Genomic DNA, 24019 nt, shown 5'->3' with positions numbered 1-24019 from the left:
GAATGAGCTGCTACTATGGAAAATGAGATTTTTACTGTGGGATCAAGAAGCCACCACACATTTTCAATCACATCAGGACCGACACCCCCGGGAGTGACCAGTCAGCTCATTTAAACGAGGTGTGGGGTAGTGGTCGGTGTTTCAGTGTTTCAGGGTCAGACCCTCACACTCAGATTTTGCTGGCCACCCTGCGGCTGTCTTTATCATTTTTCCAACCTCTTCCGAACTCCGCAGACAGTTTTGGGAAGCCGTGCACACTGCCAGGGGCCGAGGAGAAGCTGGGAGGCCACGGTGGTGGCGATGAGCTTCAGCATCACCCGAGCCAAGGCATCGCTGGAGGCTCTGGGGCTGCTCCCTTCCAATAGGAGAAAGGCCAGTTTTCCTCCGGCATCAGGAGATCCTCTCAGCCAATGCGAGGCCAGACCCCAGTGACTCACCCCGCAGTGTGTGGTTTCTCAAGCAGATGTTCCCAGACCACATGAAAGGCTGACAGAGTATTACTATAGGGTTTAATGTTCCTTCTTTTGTTCACATTCCTAATATAAGGAAGTGGAGGTTGGGGATTGAAGGAAGCATTGTGGTACAGCCCTGCCCCTTCTCCCTGGCAGCTCCGTTCTTGCTGGCCCCCTCAGGTGCTGAGCTAGGGGTGCTTCCCCCTCCAGTTCTCCTTGCTTCTCCATCCAGGATGTTAATTTTACTGGAATTCCTTTCACTACAGTAAATGGGGCCAGAGGTTAAGGAGGAGGGGAATAAGTCTGGAACAACTTGTTTGTACCCCTCTGGGTCCCCGGGAGGCCTCCTGGGGGCACCCAGCACTCTGTTAGGACCCGGGGACACAAACCAGTCTCCAACCTCCAACCTCTGGGATGGAGACTGAGCCAGGAAAGGTGGGTTAAGTCAGGAAGTAGAATGAACCCTCTTTCCTCTACTTCAAGATACATTTTTTAAGTTTTTCAAATTATTCTTTATTTTCTTATTAAAATATTAAACATTAAAAAGTAGAATAGTATAGTGAACCTCCATTTACCCATCACCCAACTTTAACAATTATCCACACGGAGCATTTCTGAAATTGGGATACATTTATAGTCAGTGGGTATATTTAATACAGCGTTTCCTTCCCCGGCCAAAGCTATTATTAAATTAACAAGGTGTCTAACAACTGGTTAAGGAGGAACAGGTTGACACAAATGAACAAGGAAGAAAATCAAACAGGAAACAACCTTGCCCTTGAGCAAATTTCCTTACATTTTTATCACCCACGATCTTTTTTGCTATTTTCTGTCAATTGGCCTTGGGTTTTGAAGGTTTTTATCTATCAAATTCCAGTTATTATTAAATAACTCCATTTTTAAAAATAATTAAAAACGAATAGCAACTTGTACACCAAAGTAATTAGCAGCATTATACACAATAGCTAAAAGGTGAGAGCAACCTAAGTGTCCACTGAGGGGTGAATGGATAAACTAAATGCACTTTAGTATATATTCCATACAATGGAATATCATTCAGGCTTAAAAAGGAAGGACATTCTGACACATGCTACAGCATAGATGAACCTTGAAGACACTGTGCCCAATGAAATAAGCCAGACGCAAAAGGACAAATACCGTATGATTTCACTTAGATGAGGTTCTTAGCGCAGTAAACTTCAGAGAGATACAAGGTGATATATAGGTTACCAGGGGCTGGGGGCAGGGAAGGATGGGGAGTCATTGCATGCAGAGTTTCTGTTTGGGGTGATGGAAAAGTTCTGGAAATGGATAGTGACAATAATTATACAACATTGTGAATGTACTTAATGCTACTGAACTGTAAACTTAAATGGTGAAAATGGTAAATTTTATGTATATTTTACCACCATAACTTTTTTAAAGGTAAAATTATTAAGGATTTCAAGATGGTGACAGAGCCTTAAACCAAGCAAGGTCCTTTCCGTCTCCTGCTTTAGGTCTTGATTTCCCTCCAGTGAAAGCAATGCTTTTCACCTGTCTTACCTTTCTTCCTGTTAATGTAAGAGTCAAATGAGGGACTTTCCTGGTGGTCCAGTGGTTAAGAATCTGCGTTCCAATGCAGGGGACGCAGGTTCTATTCCTGGTCGGGGAACTAAGATCCCATATGCTGCAGGGCAACGAAGCCCGTGAACCGCAACTACTGAGCCCACGGGCCACAACTAGAGAGAAGCCTGCGCTCTGCAACGAAGATCCCACGTGCCGCAGCTAAGACCCGGCACAGCCAAATAAATTAATTAATTATTTTTTTTAAAAAAGAAGAGTCTAATGAGAAAAAGCCATGTCCTGATTCCTGGGTGAGCATCAGGGTGATTCAAATGTGAGCCACTGAGATCAGGGGGCAAATGGCACAGGGAGGTGGCCCTGTGTGCTCCCACCCTTTACAGGGTGCCAACTGCTCTGGACCGAGTGTTGCAAGTGGGTGAGTCAGAGCGGAAATACTGATAAGGGGCAACAATCAACAGCTCAACCCCTGCCTCACTCCTGGAAAGGGTCCAGGGTTTCTCCTTTGTGAGTCATTATAAGAAAGGAAGAGCCTCTCAACTTCCGGACTTTCTTTCAATCTCTCCTTATAGATGGCAACGTTAGCTCCCTCAGCTGTCATAGTGCTGCCCTCCTGCCATTCTACCAGCATTCCTCGAGGCAGGAGGCACTTAGCAATGGCTGTGAGAAAGGTCAGAGTCACATTTGTGGGCTCCCGGGTTGCAGGGAGTGAAGACTCTTGGCTCCAATTTATCTTTTCTTCTTTCATTTCCCCCAGATTTCCTGTGTATTTAGACTTTCCTTGAAACTGTCAGGAAAATTCACCATGTAAATAAAAGCAAAAACCCAACAAATGTCAAGAGCAAGACAATATAGCTCTTGTCTTAAATGACTAAATGCAGAAATACAGAAATTCTCAGCAGAACATAGGCATTGTCGTGGGTCAAAATAAAAAGACTGATCCAGGAGTTACCCCAGTCAAATAACTTTAATCCAATCATGTGGGCTTTGAGCCCTAGTCTCTTCTTGTGTCAATGGGGATAATGTTTACTACTTCCCAGAGGTGCTGTGGAGACCAAATGGAATTGGCTTTAGAAAGTCCATAAACCCCACACAGATGAAACTCACAAGGAACTGCCCCTCACATCATGTTGGGCACAGAGAGACCCCCTGATCATTGCTCATTCCACCCCACAGGACCAAAGGCCAACGGTTGGTTGTATGCAGATAGCCAGGAGGGCTTTTAGCAAAGCTACATTCTACTCTGCAATTATGCCTACATCTGTTGTCCTTCCAGCAAGAGGTTTGTCCTGTGAGTTTGTGTACCTGGCCCCCCTGGTTCGAGAAGAACTGCCTTAAAAGTGACACCAGGATTGAGGGCCACTGTCATAGTGCCTGTGTTGGAATTTGTTTATGATACTTTGGTATAAACAGTAGGATGTAGGTATGTGAAAATCAGCTTACATATTTTTATGCTTAGAATAGGTGATACATTCACATGGTTAAAAAAAAATCAAAGTATAAAACGTATTACAGTGAAAAGTCTTGATTCCACTCCTACATTTGTTGGTCCTATTTCCAATCCCCTTTCCCACCTCTATCCTCAGAGGGAACTTATTAGTTTCTTGTGTATCCTTCCAGAGACTCTTTTCGCAATTATAAGCAAAAACAAATATAAATTCTCATTCCCCTCCACCTCCACATACACAAAACGAAACATATTCCTCACCTCCACAGCTGCACCTTGCTCATTTCACCGAATCCTGCATCCTGGAGGTCTTTCTGCACCTGTTCCCAGACCAGCTTAATGCTTTCATTTCAACAACAGAGTGTTTCATTACACAATGGTACCACATTTTATTTAAGGAATCCCATCGGTGCACATTTTGTTATTTCCAGTTGTAAGCTAACTTTAATGCACATCCTAGGAGTGGCCAGTTAGCATTTGAAGCAGTCCACATTCCAGAGATGGTGAAAGCAAGATTCAAATGTCTTGGCAATCTAAATGGTTCAATAATTAACATAGAAACTTTGGAAAAAAATTTTTTATTGGGGAAATGAATGTGGTTAGCCAGAAAAATACTACAATACCCACCACCCTTGCAAGACCAGACATAACCCCTCTGGAGTACTGCCTAGGTCTAGAGCAGCCTTTGCAAGATACATCAGCTTTAAAGGACCAAGTTCCTCTCTCTCTCTCTCTGCATTTGGAACAGTGATTTATCAAAAACTTTTAACAAAATCCAACGGCTGCTTTCAGTAATTTGGATTTAACCATTATTATTCTTTTCCTCTAACTTCTTTATATACCTTTCCTATGTTTATAATGTTAAAGAATGATTAAAATAATATAACCATATTGCAGACAGTGGGAAAACAGAGAAGAGGTAAGATTGTTCAATTATAATCCCATCATTGTAACACAGCCATTCAGGTGTATTCTCTCCTAGTTTTGTTTCTCTACTTAGCTAATGTCAGAGTGAAGGTAAAATACTGTGTGCTCCGTTGTGGTTTTTTCCCTTTCACATTGTGCCATTAACAGATTCTCCCTGGAACTCTGTGGTCACCATAAATCATTCTAGTGTTTGTAGAATATTAAAAGATGAATATCTTTAACACTGTTCCTTACTTTGTTTTAAACTTTTACTTTCAGGAGAGCTATTCATTAAAAAAAAAAAAGTGTTGGTTTTGTCTCCCTGTGCCCAGTTTTGAATGTCCTGTTTAGCTGTCTTCATCTTGGCTTTTCTAGGTCTCTGGAGAGTCCCTGCTTCTTCAGGGCTCTTCCTTGTAGCTACTCCACAGGGAAGGCACAGAAGTTGTTCCTGATCATATTTAACTTATGGGAATTTAAACCTGACCTCTAGACATCACTCCTCTTGCATCGCTTATGGTCGACAGCAGTGGATGCCATCGGGTCTGGAACAGTGTGGCAAGGCCTGGGAAATGAAAGTGTGGGTCATTTACAGTGGTTCCTGACCAGTGGCCAAGAAAGTGGAGCCTGTCTGCAAGTGGCCAAGCAGATGGGTGATTGTTTTGCCAAGGTCCTTGAAGAAGAAATGAAATAATAAATTACAGGTCCTAGAGACGCCTTGACTAACAATGACAGGAACTGATGACGGGCTACATACACAAAACTACATGTGGTGTAATTGTGGGGAAATGTAAGGGATTTTCAAAGGTAATTTTTAATTTCTACTTTCGTTCTGACGTTAGGATAGGCTATGACTCCATGATTGCTGGAATGACCTAAGCTAATTTGGTTGCTCTTCCAGCATGTTCTTTCAGTAACCTCTAAGAATGGGAAGTAGATAGAGGCCATTGGTCCCTTCCCCCAATTTCTCCCTGTGGTGGCATGTTACAACACAAGCAAGTCTTAGGTCAGATTCTGCCAAGAGCAGCCTGCATAAAAGCAATCTATATAACCTTTTCTCGTAAAATCAGGCTGTTTCCACGTACAGGCACACATCTAGCACCTTGCATGAGATGTTCATTTGGAGGTGGATAAACTAACATTCTGATGGTAGGATCAGCTGGCTACAGTGAGTCAGGCAACAGGCTGACGGTTCTAAACAGACAGAGCAGGGGGCAGGCAGCCAACAAGCATCCCATAAATAGCTGTGTCCTTGACATGCCTTCCCCTCCACAATCTGAGCAGAGAAGGAGCTTGCACATCGGCTTCCCGGCAGCCCCTTGGCAGTCTCCAGCCCTTTTCTGGCCCTGGCACCAGGGAGCTCATGTTTTCCCAGAGTCAGGAAGCCCCCAGGAAGTGCCGAGAGTCGCCCTGGTCCAGAGGAGCTTGGCAGGATGCTGTCCTGGGATCAAGTTTCTGGCAAAGTGCCTAGAACTATAGGCTGTGGTTTTTCTCAGTATATAACCCCCACCTCCCCCTTCTGACTATGGGAGTGAAAGGAGCTGACTGTGGAAGCAGCATCCTATGAGGACAGGGCACAGGGACACGGTGGATCCCAGCAATGGTGTTGCTGGTGGCCTCTTCCCAGTCTCCTGTCCTCAAAGGAAACCAGGATCGAAAAATATGGAGCCTGGTCCAGCCTGGTTCATACCCAATCAGAAACCATGGCATGAAGTGAAAACTCTTCACAAACACATTTCTGAAGGTCTATTATGTGCCAGACACTTTGCAAGGTTCTAGGCTAGTGGGAGAGAGGAAAGATCTCCACCGGAACCGACTTGGATATTCTAAACGCTCTCAAGGTGATTGTATGAGCCGAGAGGAGGGAGTTTCTCACTGTGCAGGGGAGCCAAGAAAGGCTTTACAAAGAGATGATGCCTGAGCCAGATCTTGAAAGGCAGATTTGCCAGAGAGCAGATGACGGTCCCCTCAGAAGGAATGATGGGGTGAAGGCCCTCAACGGTGGGCTCTTCAAACTTCTTTAACTGAATTGCAATCATGCCAAGATTTTGAGTAAATGACTCTGAGGTCACTCTCCTCAACTGGAAATCTCCCAGTACAGTAACATGCTCTTTCTGGGAACTTAAAGGGGATTTCGTTCATTTTTAAACTAATAAACACTACACTACCCCAGGAGGCTGAATTAGGCTTTGAAGTCAGCGAAGCTGAGTTTTCCAGCTCAACTTCCAGTTGGAACAAAATTAGTAAAGAATGTGTTATATCAAGAGAGTCATTTTACTGAAATGCCTTGAACTTTTGCTCACAGAGATAGCAAATCTCAGCCAAGAAATCTTAGTGCTGACTTTGACTTTGGTTGCATCTTACATATAGCTCCTCCCTGAGTCAGAAACCTGGTAACAGGGCTGACCAGAGATGGAGGTGAGTGGGCATGGAGAAAAAGCTATTGAACCCACTCTGCAAATGGCAAGCGCAATAAAGTGAAGACAGCCAGACTGCCCACACCCTGTTAGAAAGTCTCTTTAAACTCTGTGGATTAATTAACAGCTGTTTAGGGGCATTTCTAGAAAGTGTCCGGAAACCAAGCAAGTCTGAACTCAGCCAAAACTGTGTCTTCACCACTACTTAGAAACAAGCAGGTCCCCCACCTGCAAACTGCCCTTAACCTGTGCAGAGGCTGCTTTCCAGGCACGAGGCAGCTGACCAGCCTTATCTAGGTCTATTCAGACCCACCTAGAAGCAAAACAGCTGTGAATTGCTCAGGGGGGTTATAACTTCCTTATCTAATATGTTCATTGATAGGACGTTCCTTCTCTCTCACCTCTCCTCTACCTTGTCAAATCCCTGACCCCTACACCTCTGTCTGACCACCAACACAGAGAAGCAGTACAGCTTCAAAGTTGCTCTGGAGACTGACGCCTGCGCAGAAAGATCACATTTCAGAGATGGACGTGGCAGTGTTTGTCTCACCACCATCCAGAATCACTCCATGTGGCGAAAGACAAAAATGCAAACCATGTCTGTTGAAAATTGGAAATATTTGAAGAGATAAGATATATGTATGAAAAAAAAAGATATATGTACGAGGTTCTCCTGGTATTCCATTATATTTTCCCCTTTTCATTGCTGAAATCTTCTAAATATTTTATTACTTAAAAATTCACAGAGCCACATAAAATGATGTTCATCATTACGGATCATTAGTGCAATGCAAATCAAAACTATAATGAGATACACTTCACATCCATTAGGATGGCTGTTATCCCCAAAATAAGGAGAAAATAACAAAAGCTGGCGAGGAATTGGAGAAATTGAAACACTTGTGCATTGCTGGTGGGTAAGGTGCTGCAGCTGCGGTGGAAAAAATAGGGTGGTTCCTTAAAAAATTAAACATAGATTACCATATCAACCAGCAGTTCCACTTCCGGGTACATACCCACAAGAATTGAAAGCAAGGTCTTGAAAAGATATTTGTACACGAGTGTGCATAGCAGCATTATTCACAATAGCCAAAAGGTAACAACAACTCAAAAAGTCCATGGATGGATGAATGGATAAATAAAATGTGTTGTTTATACAACAGAATATGATTCCATCTTAAAAGGGAATGAAATTCTGGCCCATGGCACAACATGGGTGAGCCTTGAAAATATTATGCTAAGTGAAATAAGCCAGGCAAAAAAGGAGAGATATAGTATAATTCCATTTATATGAGGTACCTGGAGTAGTCAAATTCAAAGAGACAGAAAGCGGAATGGTGGTTACCAGGGCTGGGAGATGTAATTGTTTAATTTTGTACAGAATTTCTGTTTGCGATGATGAAAACCTTTGGGAGGTAGGTGGTGGCCATGGTAGTATAACAATGTGAACGTACTTAATGCTACTGAAATGTACACTTACAAATGGCTACGACAGTAAATTTTATGTCACATATATTTTACCACGATAAAAAAAAATTGAAAAATAAATAATAAAGGAAAATTTCACAGATATCTTAGAATGAGTTAATTATAAAATATTTAAGCAATATAGATAAAGCCAAAGTTCTGCTTGATTGTACTATGCTCTCACCAGACGCTACCCTCGTGTTCAGTTTGAGGAATTTCCCTGCAGACAGTTTATGTATATCTCCAGTGAGGCACATTTACTTATAGAATTAACATATTTCCGTTTTTTTTTTCAATTTTCACATAATTATTGTCACACTCAGCATTGTGTCCAATCAAATTAAATTCCACTCTATTTGTCTTACTACATTTATTTCTGCCTTTATCATTGGACTTTCTTACCATTTCTTCCTCTCCTTCATGTTTTCTAAGGCTTAGCCTTTTCCTCCCTGCCTGATGATTCTAGGCCAGAGGGTCTCCCCGTTTCTTTATTTAAAAAAATATTTATTTATTTGGCTGCGCCGTGTCTTAGTTGTGGCAAGTGGGGTCTTTGTTGCGGCATGTGGGATCTAGTTCCCTGACCAGGGATCGAACTCGGGACCCCTGCATTGGGAGCACCGAATCTTAGCCACTGGACCACCAGGGAAGTCCCTCTTCCCTTTCTTTAACTCCTAACATTTTAGAGGCATAAGGACACTTAGAATGTCTTTGGTGTGGGCTTGAAGTAGCACCGACTGCCCTGCCCCAGCACTGAACTTCATTACCCCCGTCTTGCCTCTGATTGGATCATCATCTCACTCAATCATGAGCTTCCTGTGTGTTTCCCAGCGCCCAACACAGCACCAGGCACTAAAGTTCCTGAGAAAGAATACAAAAGCAAAAATTAAAGCAATCAGACCAACACCTTGCTGCGTGTTGAGTACTTTCCTGGTGAATCTGAGTCCTGCTGGGGACTTGGAGGCTCGCGGCAGAGAAGGAAGTAATGTCTGCCTTACTTCTGTTTTCCACCTGACAGCACAAGTGTGTTTTTTCCATTTCATTCCACGGTTTGGAAAATCCATGAGCCAGAACCCAGCTCCATCTGCTGACCGCATGATGACCCCCCTCTCTGGAGAAGCGGTTCCAGGGCACAGGTCCTCTGATACTGTCTTCAGCGAGCCCCAGGTGGGAACAAGCCCTTCCAAGAAGACGATTTAAACATTAATCAGAAATAAAACTCTACGAGGGTGGAGGTGAGAGTCGAGTATTTTTTGAAAGACTCATTAATGGGAGCATGACCAGGCCTGCTGGTGAGGACCCAGCAAGTTAGACTATGGGACTCTTGCTGGCAGTCACTTGAAAATAGAAAAGTGTGGATTCTAATGTTTTTTGCCAGCAAAAGGCAAAGAGGTTTTCTCCGGTGGCCTCCTGGAAACTCTGCAGACTCTCGCCAGCTGGGTCATTGAATGCCAGCAGGACAGGGGTTGGGTCCAACACTGGTCACAAGGCTCTGGCGAGAACGAGGTCCCAGGACTAGTTTTGGTGAGAATTTTTGTGCTTTTGTAAGTAGCTCTCCAAGATAGAACAATCTGGTGGCCTCTTTTTTCCTTTCTTTTACAACTTTATTGAGGTATAATTAACATACAATAAATTTACAGTTTACAGTTTGATATGTTTTGGTATACATATATGCTTATAAACTGTCACCTTAATCAAGATGTGGAACATTTCCAACACCCTAAAAGTTTACTAGTGCCCTTTGGAATCATTGCCTTCCTTCCCAGGCAACCGCTGATCTGCTTTTGGTCACTATAGGTTAGTTTGCGTTTCCTAGAGTTTCACACAAATGGAGTTGTATAGCATATACTTTTGTTGGTTTGGCTTCCTTCAGCTCAGCATCACGATTTGAGATCCATTCATTTTGTTGCACATATCAATAATTCATTCACTCTTTTCATCGCCTGGCAGTGTTCCATTGTACAAACACATAATTTGTTTTTCCACTCTTCAGTTGATGGACATGGTGGTTGCTTCCAGTTTGAGGTTATTACCAAAAAGGTTGCAATGAATATTTGTGTACAAGTTTTTGTATGAACCTGTTTGCATTTCTCTTTGGTAAATACCCAGGAGTACAATGGCTGGGTCATATTCATGTTTTTATTTTCTTTTTAATTTCTGTTATTTTTAAAATTTTTATTGGTGTATAGTTGTTTTACAATATTGTGTTAGTTTCTACCATACAGGAAAGTGAATTATCCATATGTATACACATATCCCCTCTTTTTAAGATTTCCTTCCCATTTAGGTCACCACATAGGAGGTTCTCATTAGTTATCTATTTTATACACATTAGTGTATATATGTCAACCCCAATCTCCCAGTTCATCCCACCCCCCCTTTTCCCCCCTTGGTGTCCATACGTTTGTTCTCTACATCTGTGTCTCTATTTCTGCCTTACAAACAGGTTCATCTGTACCATTTTTCTAGATTCCACATATATGTGCTAATATACGATATTGTTTTTTTCTCTTTTTGACTTACTTCACTCTGTATGACAGACTCTAGATCCATCCACATCTCTACAAATGATCAGTTTTGTTCCTTTTTGTGGCTGAGTAATATTCCATTGTATATATGTGCCACATCTTCTTTACCCATCCATCTGTCGATGGGCATTTGGGTTGCTTCCATGACCTGGCTATTATATTCATGGGTTTTTAAACAGACCCCAAAGGAGCCCTGGGGTTTCTGCTTAAGCTGAGATAGGAGCAGGGTCCCAGGGTCCCGGGGTCCCAGTTTCCATTTCAAACACAGCAGAAGTTCCAAGGGCATCCTCACATGGTTGGCTTCCCCTGTCAGCTTTTCGTTGAAGAAATGTTTGCATAGCCAAGAAGAAAAAAGTTTGAGAATCCAACTCTTTCTAACTACCCCACCCCATTATTTTATAGATAAGGAAAACTGAGTTTGCAAAAAGCCCATGGCCAAGGTTGGTAGACGGGATGTCTCTGCACCTTCCTGGGCCTGGGACTCTAGGTCAGTGACCTTGGCTTCTTCCCATTCATGACTTCCACCTCCCTGGGGAGTGTGGAAGCTGCTAGTAGTATCAGGTTGGCATCCGATAGAATCATATCTCAAATACGTGGACATTTCCTTTAAAAGCCTGTGAAGCCGGATATAGCAGACAATTTAGGCCAAGGGGTCATCACTGTGGAGACTTTCCACAACTGCAGAGCACTCTTCCAGAGAATTATACTTAGAGGCCCTTGAGTCAGCCTGAGCCAGACAATGTCAGAGGGGAAGGGCTATCGTTCCTGTGTGTCTTTCACCCTCCCGTAGGAGAGAGGGGAGGCTTCTCTGGGGGCTCATATCATTTTTTTTTAATTTTTATTTTATATTGGAGTATAGTTGATTTACAATGTTGTGTTAGTTTCTGGTGTACAGCAAAGTGATTCTGTTATACATATATCCATTCTTTTTCAGATTCTCTTCCTATATCGGTTATTACAGAATACTGAGTAGGGTTCCCTGTACTATACAGTAGGTCCTTGTTGATTTCTTTACTTCACTCCTCCTGCAAGGAAAGTGAAAGTCCTTTCCTCTAGGCCACTCCAGCCTGGCAGACCCCTTAAGCACCAAGCCTGAGGACGAGAGCTGAGCCCTTTCACCTCTGTTTGCCCACAGCTGTTTGAGATGATTGGCACACAGTGTGTCTTCCTCTGGTCCCTACTCTCAAGCAGTTTACAGTTGAGGTGGGAGAGAGAGGCCGGATCATGCAGAGTCTTGAAGGCAGGCTCAGACTTGGTCTCCAGTGCCAAGGGAGGCCAGAGGGGTTTCCACCGGAAAGGCCTGGTCATATTTCAACATAGCTGAGCACACCTGGGAGTTAGGGAGGACTGTGATAATCCAGCTCTCCAGGATCAGCCTCTGGTGAAACAAGACCAAAGGAGGTCAAGTATGAAACAGAGGTACAAGCAATCTGATGTGAAAGCCAAGAGGTTAGTCCCAACTGGAGGATTCACAGCAGGCTCCCCGGAAGAGGTGGCATTTAAGCAGGGCCTTGAAGGGTGTGGTGGTTTGGCTGGGCAGAGGGATGAAACGAAGGCTGAGAGGTCTGGAAGCGGAAAGCTTGCCTCAGGGCCAGGTGGTCCGTCAGAGTGGCCAGCTGAGAAGCACAGTGTGATAACAGGACGCAGAGGATCTGTGGCTTTCTGTGTAGGGAGAGGGCGCTTTCGAGCAGGGATCTGGGGCCAGGCTAGCTGCCCAGGTAACACCAGGGCGCCACTCATCTGTGGGGGTTTCTGGAAAACCGAGCTTCACTAATGTCTCATATGCAGGTCCTGAATTGGGTTCATCTCTGAGCAGAGAAGCAAGGGCCACTCAGCTGCATGTTTTCGCCACCCCCATCCCTTTATTCAGAGAGATCAGGTTGCAGGGTACTGATGAATAAATGAATGAACAAATGAGTGAATGAGCGGATAAATGTGTAATCGAAACCTTCTAAGGGAACTCACAAAAACACGGTGTGTGTGTGTCTGTGTGTGTCTCTGTGTTAAAGGAAGGTGCTCCAAGCCCACACTTTGTCTTGGGGTCATGGGGGTGGGAGTGCTTCTGAGCAGAAGCTTCAGGGTTGTTATCCTGCAGCTCCATCCCCATCATGGATTTCCCATACACACTCCTCCACCCCCAGGCTCCACACACAGGGCCAAGGCCTAAATTCCCCAACACTGGCAGAAACTCCACCCCTACCCTTGTACTGGGCCCAGATTCCAAGACTGTGAGGACTCCACGCTCTCCCTTGCAGGCAGCAAAAGGCTCAGGAGAAAGCCTTCCACATTTCCCCAACCAATAGTACTCTTCCTGCCAGCATCTTCTTCCTACTGAATCCACGTGTGAAGCCCACCAGCTAAAGCCTCAGCCCACCCCAAGCCGTGCCATGCTTTCTCCTTCCCCTAAACACCTTTGTCGTTCCCCAGCTCAGCCCTTAAACCTCACCTGAGTACACCGGCTTCCTGCTTAATCTCACCCTTGCACCTCGTGATCTCAGAAGGCAGGACAGAGCAGTGGTGCCCGGGCCATCGGGCAGGACCGAATGGAATCCCAGCTCCTTCTCATGGCTTCTCCAAACCTCATCTGTAAATGGGAATAGTAATTACTTACCTCACAGGATTATAAGAACCAAATGGCCAAATAATAAATTCCAGAAAGGGTGTGAAGGAAAGGGAATCCTCCTGCACTTTGGGTGGGAATGTAAATTGGTACAGCCACTCCAGAGAACAGGATGGAGGTTCCTTAGAAAACGAAAAATAGAGCTACCATATGATCCAGCGATCCCACCCTGGGCATATATTCAGAGAAAACTCTAATTCAAAAAGATACATGCACCCCAATATTCATAGCAGCACTATGTACAATAGCCAAGACATGGAAGCAACTTAAATGTCCATCAACAGATAAATGGGTAAAGATGATATGGTACACATATACAATGGAATATTACTCAGCCATAAAAAAGAATGAAATAGTGCCATTTGCAGCAACATGGATGGAGCTAGAGAAGATATGCTAAGTGAAGTAAGTCAGACAAAGAAAGACGAATATCATATGATATAGCTTATACGTGGAATCTAAAAAATATGATATGAATTATTTACAAAAGAGAAGCAGAGTCATAGACATAGAAAACAAACCAACCAAAGGGGAAAGGGAGAAGGACGGATAAATTAGGAATTTGGGATTAATAGATACGCACTACTATACATAAAATAGATAAACAACAAGGTCCTACTGTATAGCACATGGAACTATATTCAATATCTTGTAGTAACGTATACTGGAAAAGAATCTGAAAAAGAATATATATATATTATATAACTGAATCACTTTGCTATACGCCCGGAACATTGTAAATCAACCATACTTCAATTTTTTTAAATGGAGGGAAAAAAACTTAAAAAAAAAAAGAATAAAATGGCAATTTACTATATGAGAAGTGATTACCCTTCAGTCTACAAACATGAGTGAGCAAAATGATTTATTTTTCTTTCCCTTTAAAACGTAACGCAACTCTGTCTCCCAGTTTCTGTCCTAGATGCAGCAACCTGGAAAGCGTATTGTTTCCACCACTGCAAAGATTTTTTTTTTTAAGCTGGAAAAATGGCAAGTTGACAACTTTTATTGAACGCATGAGAGAGCTGAGGGCAACCAACTAGAATGAAATCCAAGAAGAAACAGGTGTCCTCAGGGAGAGACAGGGAATGAGTACTGGCTTACCTGGGGTAGACACAGCTGGACAGCAGTAAGAATTCAGCTGGAACACGTAACAGACTAGTAGAGACAGAGTGTGGGCTGCCAAGAATATGTGAAGCCCAAGGCGGAAATTTGCTTTTCTCTCCAGACCCCAAGATTAGGGAGAGTCCTTGAGAAAGCATCTCTTGTGATCCAGGCCTGGGGGAAGTGAACATCTGCCACCATGGAAGGGACACGAAACCCCACCCAGATGTTTCTCCCCCATCCCCACTATGGGACAAAAGCCTTAATCTGTAGGGGAAAGGGCAGCAACACCATAGCCATAGGATGCACCATTTATAACCAATTTGAAGATGAATAAAATATTAACATACATTTTGTTTCCCCTAAAACATTATATGTAAATCAACGCAGTGCTCTGATTACCATCCTACACGTGCATTTAGATTGCAAATGAGCTCAGTTTTAAACCCTTTTGTAAGAGCAAGTGAGAGATGCATTATGTGGCCATATTGATATTAATGATGGTGACCTCCAGAATTGCCCCTTCCCAAGAGCACACACAGACACAAGAAGTTACTACACAATAGTTTTGCATATATCCCATTGGTCCAAACTTAGATCATGTCTGAGAGACTGGGGAATGGTCTTTATTCTGGGTGCCCACACGTCCTGCTCAAAATATCAATTACTGTGGAAAAGAGTAGCATGTATCTTCCTTGTTAAAAAAAAGGCCTCGTTTTCTATCACTATTTTTGCTGTAATTCCACTTTGATTTTCCAATATTAATTCCATATTAATATTGTTATACTATTTTTTTGCATGGTAAATTTGTTCCCATTTCTTTCTTTTCAACTCTTCTGAATGAATTTGTTTCAGCAAAGTGTCTTAGCTATAGCTCGTAGCTGGATTTTGTTTTCTTTTTTATTCAGTGTGATAAACCCATCTTTAAATAGGTAACATATCCATTATATTTATCGTGAACCATCTTATTTTTGCCTTCTGTTTGTCATGCATTTTTCCTTTATTTTTTTTCTTTCTTTTCCCACTGTCTATGCTGTATGTTGAGCTGGATAGTGTTGTATAGATCTTTCCACTCCCTTTTATCACTCTTCTGTGGGGAAGCTATTTGTTCTACTACTATTCATGTAGTAGTTTCCATTTAAATTTTAATGTCATATCAACCACCTGAGGCAGGTAAAATGTCTCATGCTCAGAGATATTCAGGTTTGGTCAGGAGCCTGATGAAACTCCCTGGGATGTGCCTACTGGTTCTGATCAGCCCTTCTGGTGTCATGTATATACGCCTAAGTCAGCCATTGCCACAGGGATGGGAGTGGTGGAGGTAGCAGTACTCTCCTTGGTCATGCCTGTGTCATGGACCAACCTGGTATTCAGGGGGAGGGATTACACTCACCCACACAACAGAGACTAGGCACGGGAAAGGGGTGTTATTGCCAAAAGAAGGGGAATTAGATGCCTACCCAGGAGGGTCCATCATAAATATGTATGCACCTAACAACAGAGCTTCAAAATGCATGATAGAATTGGTAGAACAGGAGAGACAGACAAATCCACAACTCATTGGAAAGTCCACTGCTTTGTTTTCTTTGTCTCCGCAGCATTGGAAAACTGGAATATAATTAATATTCTCTCACATCCTTGAAAAATTGGAAGATTAATAGCTCCTTGCCCTCAAGGGAGGGAAATTAATTTTTTCCATTGTTCATTATTCTGATTTAGAATTTAATGGGCCGTAGAAATGGTGGCAAAAGAAAAAGAGAAAGGAGAGGGTGCCTTTGAGATTGAGCAACGGAGGGAGGGATTTCACGCAGAGTAAGAGAAGTCAGCGATGGGAGTGGAAGTGAATCTAAGAGCAGAGCCACACCCCACTCAGTGGCAGAGTTCAGGGACGGAGGAGTTAAGGCCTCATCTGTGTGGCAATGTGGAGTTCTAGGGAGGTGGGTGTGCAGGCATTGAGAGCTTCAGCCTTTCCAGAATTTTTTTCACCTAGTTGAATGAGAGCTGCTGGACCTAAAGCAAGATGTAAGCTATGACAGGGGGGTCTAGGCAGTCTTCAATGGGGATAGGCTACTAATGAGGGCAGGGCCTTCCCTGATGTCTTGGTGCAGCCTAAGACCCCAGAACCTATGTAAAATCTGTTGGGAAGTGGAGGGGATGGGGATGGAGATAGAACAATGAGTGAAACTGGATTATCATCGTGGCCCAGTGGTAGATGGTAACAGTATGCTGCTCCCATGACAGGAACAGATGGTGTTTGCAAATCATAGAAGAGCCTCTATGTTGCATCAAGAAGAAAAAATTTCTCCACAGAGTACAAGTAGAGCCCCCATACCCCGCCACCTTCTCTTACTCAGCCTCTCAGCTTAAAAGGCTCTTGGAAACACAACACACTCCGAGCCCTAAACAATCCTGTGTGCAGAGCTCTCCTGGTCCGCTGGGCAGGACGAGGCACAGCCCCTGGGCGAAGACCGCTGCCCAGCACGTCCCAACCCAAATCGTCGGCATGATCCCCTCGACCTCCACGTTGCACATCCTGGCTTCTCTTAGGTGTCCACGCAGAGCTGTGCCTTTCCCTTCCTTCCCAGCTAGAGTTACATGATATGACATCCCTGACCACACCCTTCAACAACCCACATGCTGACTAGCTTTGGAAGGCCAGTCTAAACCAGTTGAGTCTGCGGCTGCCTCTTTTTAAAGTTGTTTATTATGTGTAACTTGCTTTTTACTGCACTTTAGTTTAAAACTTGGCTTCATGTAAGGCCTGTTCTTAATCTTCGAGAACCAAAAATGCCTTGTTAGAGTGCTAAGGAGTGTAAAAAGCAGTGATTCCATAAATGCAACGGCTTCCTGTCCTACGTGCTGTCTTACACCCTCATTCTCTCCATCCCTCTGGGTTACTCCCTCTGCTGTCACTGGTTAATCACTGGGTGCCAAGGACTCACTGAATAAAAGCTTGGCACGTAGAATAAATGGGGTGGCGGAACCTTGTGAATAGTCCTCTACTTAGCCTAAGAAATGCAGGTTTAGTTCTCCTCTTCCGAAGGTAAAGGTATTTCACTGGAGCTGTACTTGATCTATATATACTTTAAAAACAATACTCTTTTATAGACACCAGGAATAAAGGAATACAGTAATCAGTTACTTAATGTTTAGATCTGCCCTATTTAATGTAACACTTGGCAACCGGAAGAAGCATCTTTAATAATCAATCTTTTGTTAGCATTTTTCTTCTTTACATTTTTTTAAAAGTCAGTTCAAATCATTTTCCAACTTCATGAAATCAATAATGACTTTTAACTGAAATAACAATTCAGCATAAAGGTTTGAATTCTGCACCAGATATCTTTCTTTATTTCTTTACTTATGGCTGCGTTGGGTCTTTGTTGCTGCGTGCAGGCTTTCTTTAGTTGCAGTGATCAGGGGCTACTCTTTGTTGCGGCACTCAGGCTTCTCATTGCAGTGGCTTCTCTTGTTGGGGAGCATGGGCTCTAGGTGCACGGACTTCAGTAGTTGTGGCTCGCGGGCTTCAGTAGCTGTGGCTTGCAGGCTGTAGAGCACAGGCTCAGTAGTTGTGGGGCATGGGCTTAGTTGCTTTGTGGCATGTGGGATCTTCCCGGACCAGGGCTCGAACCCGTGACCCCTGCACTGGTAGGGAGATTCTTAATCACTGCGCCACCAGGGAAGTCCCTCTTTATTTTATTATGATTATTTTTAACATCTTTATTGGAGTATAATTGCTTTACAATGGTGTGTTAGTTTCTGCTTTATAACAAAGTGAATCAGCCGTACATATACTTGTATCCCCATATCCTCACTATGTGTAGTTATTAAGTTATCAGTTCTCTGAAATGTGCTCCTGTTATTTCAGGAAGAATTTTCATGTTTGACATAACATCATGGTGGAGTTTTGATCTGTCTTTTGAAACATTAGTAGCATTTTAAAGATTACTTGAGAATCAAATTTTTATAGATTAAACAACTTGTGTTTTTAATATTTTATGGGACCTATCTGTTTACCTAATGTGTGTTATGTACATAAGTGTTGCTGAAGCTGACAAACATGTCACCTACATGCATTCTCCCTGTGCCATCATAGCTGCAGTTAGATTTATGGTACCCGGCAAGCAGATCAGACCCAAAGCAGGACCTTGTAGTGTTTCCTCATAGAATATTTCTCTGTAGTCAGTTTCTCAAATTAATTTGCTGCATGAGCCAAATAGCCACAATTCACTTTTTGGACACACTGATACCGTAATTAGAGAATTAGGAAGTGTAGAAAATTAAAGCTTAATGCCGGTGACAGTTAAACATAAGACTGTTTCATTTTTCTCTTACTATGAAGGTCCTTAGATACTAAAGGTGATTTTTCCTAAAGAAAGAAATGCATTTCTTAAATAATAAGACTTGAAAGTCAAAATGACTCCTTGATCCAGGGGGTACAGAATGGATGTTGTGTTAGCAGGCATGGAAACAACATAAATCTCGTTGTACATCTCCGTCAGAGCTCTTGGGTTACCAGGAGCATTGTCAATGAGCAGTCATATTTTGAAAGGAATCTTTTTTTCTGAGCAGGAGGTCTCAACCGTGGGCTTATAATATTCAGTGTACCATGTTATAAACTGTCATCTAGGCTTCATTTTTCCATTTATAGAGCACAGGCAAAGTAGATTTAGTATAATTCTTAAGGGCTCTTGGATTTTCAGAATGGTAAATGAGCATTGGTTTCAACTGAGAGTCACCAGCTGCATTAGCCCCTAACAGGGGAGTCAGCCTGTCTTTGAAGCTTTGAAGCCAAGCTTTAAGCTCTCCTCTTTAGCTATGAAAGTCCTGGATGGCATCTTCTTCCAATAGAAGGCAGTTCTGTCTACATTGAAAATCTGCCGTTCAGTGTAGCCTCCTGCATTATTATTATTTTTTTTTTTTTTGCGGTTCACGGGCCTCTCACTGTTGTGGCCTCTCCCGTTGCGGAGCACAGGCTCCAGACGCGCAGGCTCAGCGGCCATGGCTCACGGACCTAGCCGCTCCGCGGCATGTGGGATCTTCCCGGACCAGGGCACGAACCCGTATCCCCTGCATTGGCAGGTGGACTCTCAACCAATGCGCCACCAGGGAAGCCCCTGCATTATTTATCTTAGCTAGATCTTCTGGATAACTTGCTGCAGCCTCTATATCAGCACTTGCTGCTTCACCTTGCACTTTGATGTTATGGAGACAGCTTCTTCCCTTAAACCTCATGGACCAACCTCTGCTAGCTTCAAACTTCTGTTCTGCAGCTTCCTCACCTCTCTCAGCCTTCATAGAATTGAAGAGAGTTAAAGTCTTATTCCGGATTAGGCTTTGGCTTAAGGGAATGTTGTGGCTGGTTTGATTTCTATCCAGACCATGAAAACTTTCTCCATTTCAGCAGTAAGGCTGTTTTGCTTTCTTATCATTGTGTGTTCACTGAGTAACACTTTTCATTTCCTTCAAGAGCGTTCCCTTCGCATTCACAGCTTGGCTAACTGTTTGGCCAGGAGGCCTAGCTTTTGGCCTGTCTTTGCTCTTGACATCCTTCCTCACTAAGCCTAGTCATTTCTGGCTTTTGATTTAAAGTGAGGGATGCGTGAAGTCCTTTCACTTGAACACTTAGAGGCCAGTGTACAATTTTTAATCAGCTTAATTTCTTTTCTAAAAATTAATTAATTTTTTATTTTTGGCTGTGTTGGGTCTTTGTTGCGCACAGGCTTTCTCTAGTTGCGGTGAGCAGGGGCTACTCTTTGTTGTGGGGCGCAGGCTTCTTATTGCGGTGGCTTCTCTTGTTGCGGAGTATGAGCTCTAGGTGTGCGGGCTTCAGTAGTTATGGCACGCAGGCTCAGTAGTTATGGCTTGTGGGCTCTAGAACACAGGCTCAGTAGTTGTGGCACACGGGCTTAGTTGCTCCACAGCATAAGGGATCTTCCCGGACCAGATAATAGACCCGTGTCCCCTGCGTTGGCAGATGGATTCTTAACCACTGCGCCACCAGGGAAGTCCCCGACCTAATTTCAATACTGTTGTGTCTCAGGGAATAGGGAAGCCCAAGGGGAGGGAGAGAGATGGGGGAACAACCATCAATGGAGCAGTCGGAACACACACATTTATTGATTAAGTTCGCCATCTTATATGGGTGTGGTTCGTGGCCCCCCAAAACAGTTACAACAGTAACATCAAAGATCACTGGTCACAATCACCTTAACAAATATAATAATCATGAAAAAGCTGGAAATATTGTGAGAATTACCAAATGTGACACAGAGACACAAAGTGAATAAATGCTGTCGGAAAATGGCACCAATAAACCTGCTCGACACAAAGTTGCTGCAAACCTACACCTTGTAAAAAACATAATATCTGCAAAACGTGATAAAGGTGAAACACAATAAAATGAGATCAGCCTGTATACAAGTCAGAATGAACTTTTTTTTCGCGGCACCCTACTTGATGAGAGAATTCTAATCAGTGGCAAAATGTCCTTGAACACAAGCTTTCATTTCCTTCTACTGAGTGGTCAGAACTAATGTGAAGGTTTGCTCTGCCACCTTCAAAAATTCCCTCTTCCTCTTCTCTTGCTCCCTTTGCCCCCTCATTCTCATTCTTGTGCCTGTGCAAACATTTGAGTAGCTGCTAACTGCTTTCACTTCTGCTGCGGAAATTACGACACAATTCTTTAAAAGGGAGAGAAAAGGGAAAAAAACATAGATCTTCTGATACCATGTCATTGGACTTTGGGGGGTCAGCAATCTTTCAAGCCCAGTAGGACCAAAAAATTCCCATGTGAGAAGCACTGGGGCATGAGTGGGGAAGAAATTAAAAGAGTGAGAAAGGGAATAGGGAAAGAAAGAAAGAAAGAGAGAGAGAAGAGAGAAGAGAGATGAAAGAAAGAAAGAAAGAAAGAAAGAAAGAAAGAAAGAAAGAAAGAAAGAAAGAAAGAAAGAAAGAAAGAAAGAAAGAAGGAAGGAAGGAAGGAAGGAAGAAAGGAAGGAAGGAAGGAGGGAAGGAAGGAAGGAGGGAAGGAAGGAGGAGGTAAGGACAGAAAAAGAATTGATTAGTGTGAATATTCATGCATTCATCTCTTGTACAAATCCCTTGTTGAGTGTAGGAAATTGCCCAGCACAAATCATATGTTGATTTCCTCTAAGGTCTGACGTGACAGCAAATACGTGCTGAATCAGTAGCTCTGAACTGAACCGGGAAATTCACCAAAATTAGGAAAGTCACAGTACTAGTCAGGGCCACTCCAAAAAAAGTTACACCCAAGAGGAAGAATCCTCTGGTCTGAATTTTTCTCCTCTTGTGAAATTCTCTGCTTTATATCCAAAGCAAAGAACACACAAGTAGCAGCTACTTGTCCATCAAATGTTGTGCAGTTGGTTTCTTCTGGAAAAAATAACCTGCTGAATATTTAAGTTAGATTTTATTCTTCTGTTGCCCTCAGAGCATTAGCCCACAAAAGGGTCCAGCTTCTGTGATGACTGCTACAGAAACAGGTGCAGTCAATGTGCCATAGATATTAACCTTTTTAAAATGTCCATTATCCTTGCTATAAGTTAATTTTTATGAGGCCAGGTCTATGTCTCTTTTATTCACCATTGGACAATCCTTTGTCCAATCCTCCTTTGTCAAAAACTAGTTGACCATAGTTGAGTGGGTTTATCTCTGGGCTTTCTATCCTGTTCCATTGATCTATATTTCTGCATAGTAGAAGCACAGTAAATAGTTCTTGAATATACAAATTAATACTGTTGGTAAATCCAACCTACAGCCATGTAGCAATGACAGAAAACACTAAACTAACTGATAATTATCATTATAATGTACTGAAAGAGCTTTGTCATAAAGAAGTTAGGCAGTCCATTATGTACAATGTCTAGTGCTCAAGCTATTTGCCTTATACATTCACTAACACCTAAAAAAGGATGTTGATTTGCATTTCTCTAATAATTAGTGATGTTGAGCATGTTTTCATGTGCGTCTTGGCCATCTGTATGTCTTCTTTGGAGAAATGTCTATTTAGGTCTTCTGCCCATTTTTTGATTGGGTTGTTTGTTTTGTTTTGGCTTTTGATATTGAGCTGCATGAGCTGCTTGTATATTTTGGAGATAAATCCTTTGTCAGTTTCTTTGTTTGCAAATATTTTCTCCCATTCTGAGGGTTGTCTCTTCGTCTTGTTTACAGTTTCCTTTGCTCTGCAAAAGGTTTTAGTTTCATTAGGTCCCATCTGTTTATTTTTATTTTCATTACTCTAGGAGGTGGGTCAAAAAAGATCTTACTGTGATTTATGTCAAAGTGTGTTCTTCCTATATTTTCCTCTAAGAGTTTTATAGTGTCCAGACTTACATTTAGGTCTTTAATCCATTTGGAGTTTATCTTTGTGTGTGGTGTTAGGGAGTGTTCAAGTTTCATTCTTTTACATGTAGCTGTCCAGTTTTCCCAGTACCACTTATTGAAGAGACTGTCTTTTCTCCATTGTATATTCTTGCCTCCTTTGTCAAAAACTAGTTGACCATAGTTGCGTGGGTTTATCTCTGGGCTTTCTGTCCTGTTGCATTGATCTATATTTCTGTTTTGTGCCAGTACCATACTGTCTTGATTACTGTAGCTTTGTAGTATAGTCTGAAGTCAGGAGCCTGATTCCTCCAGCTCTGTTGTTCTTTCTCAAGATTGCTTTGGTTATTTGGGGTCTTTTGTGTCTCCATACAAATTGTAAGATTTTTTGTTCTAGTTCTGTGAAAAATGCCATTGGTGATTTGATAGGGATTGCATTGAATCTGTAGATTGCTTTGGGTAGTATAGTCATTTTCAAAATATTGATTCTTCCAATCCAAGAACGTGGTATGTCTCTCCATCTGTTTGTGTCATCTTTGATTTCTTTCATCAGTGTCTTATATTATTCTGAGTACAGGTCTTTTACCTCCTTAGGTAGGTTTATTCCTAGGTATTGATGTATCACCTCACAAGGGTCAGAATGGCCAACATCAAAAAAATCTACAAACAATAAATGCTGGAGAGGAGAAAAGGGAACACTCTTGCACTGTTGGTGGGAATGTAAATTGATGCAGCCACTATGGGGAACAGTATGGAGATTCCTTAAAAAACCAAAAATAGACTTACCATATGACCCAGCAATCCCACTACTGACATATACCCTGAGAAAACCATAATTCAAAAAGACACATGCACCCCAATGTCCATTGCAGCATTATTTACAATAGGTCATGGAAACAACCCAAATGCCCGTCAACAGATGAATGGATAAAGAAGATATGGTACATATATACAATGGAATATTACTCAGCCATAAAAAGGAACGAAATTGATCATTTGTAGAGACGTGGATGGACCTAGAGTCTGTCATACAGAGTGAAGTCAGAAAGAGAAAAACAAATATCGTATATTAACTCATATATGTGGAATCTAGAAAAATGGTATAGATGAATCTGTTTGCAAGGCAGAAACAGACACACAGATGCAGAGAACAAACATATAGACACTAAGGTGGGAAA

The 24019-nt window shown here is 42.6% G+C and overlaps 1 long non-coding RNA gene across 1 annotated transcript in view; it reads right to left on the bottom strand.

Annotated features, from left to right (window-relative positions):
* Positions 1-732: 732 nt before the first annotated feature.
* The window catches only part of LOC149747638 (uncharacterized), an 87886-nt gene continuing 64599 nt past the window's right edge, over positions 733-24019 (bottom strand). The window contains exons 3-4 of the long non-coding RNA XR_016387635.1: positions 13221-13358; positions 733-12664 (exon numbers count right to left, since the gene is read on the bottom strand). This is a non-coding gene — a long non-coding RNA (uncharacterized LOC149747638). The remainder of the gene's footprint in view (positions 12665-13220; positions 13359-24019) is intronic.

The sequence above is a fragment of the Delphinapterus leucas genome, chromosome 14 (genome assembly GCF_059928025.1).
Source record: "Delphinapterus leucas isolate spDelLeu-1000000601 "Yukka" chromosome 14, BTC_Dleu_Yukka2, whole genome shotgun sequence".
NCBI classification, from domain to species: Eukaryota; Metazoa; Chordata; class Mammalia; order Artiodactyla; family Monodontidae; genus Delphinapterus; species Delphinapterus leucas.
This window is presented reverse-complemented; position numbering and strand designations above follow the sequence as displayed.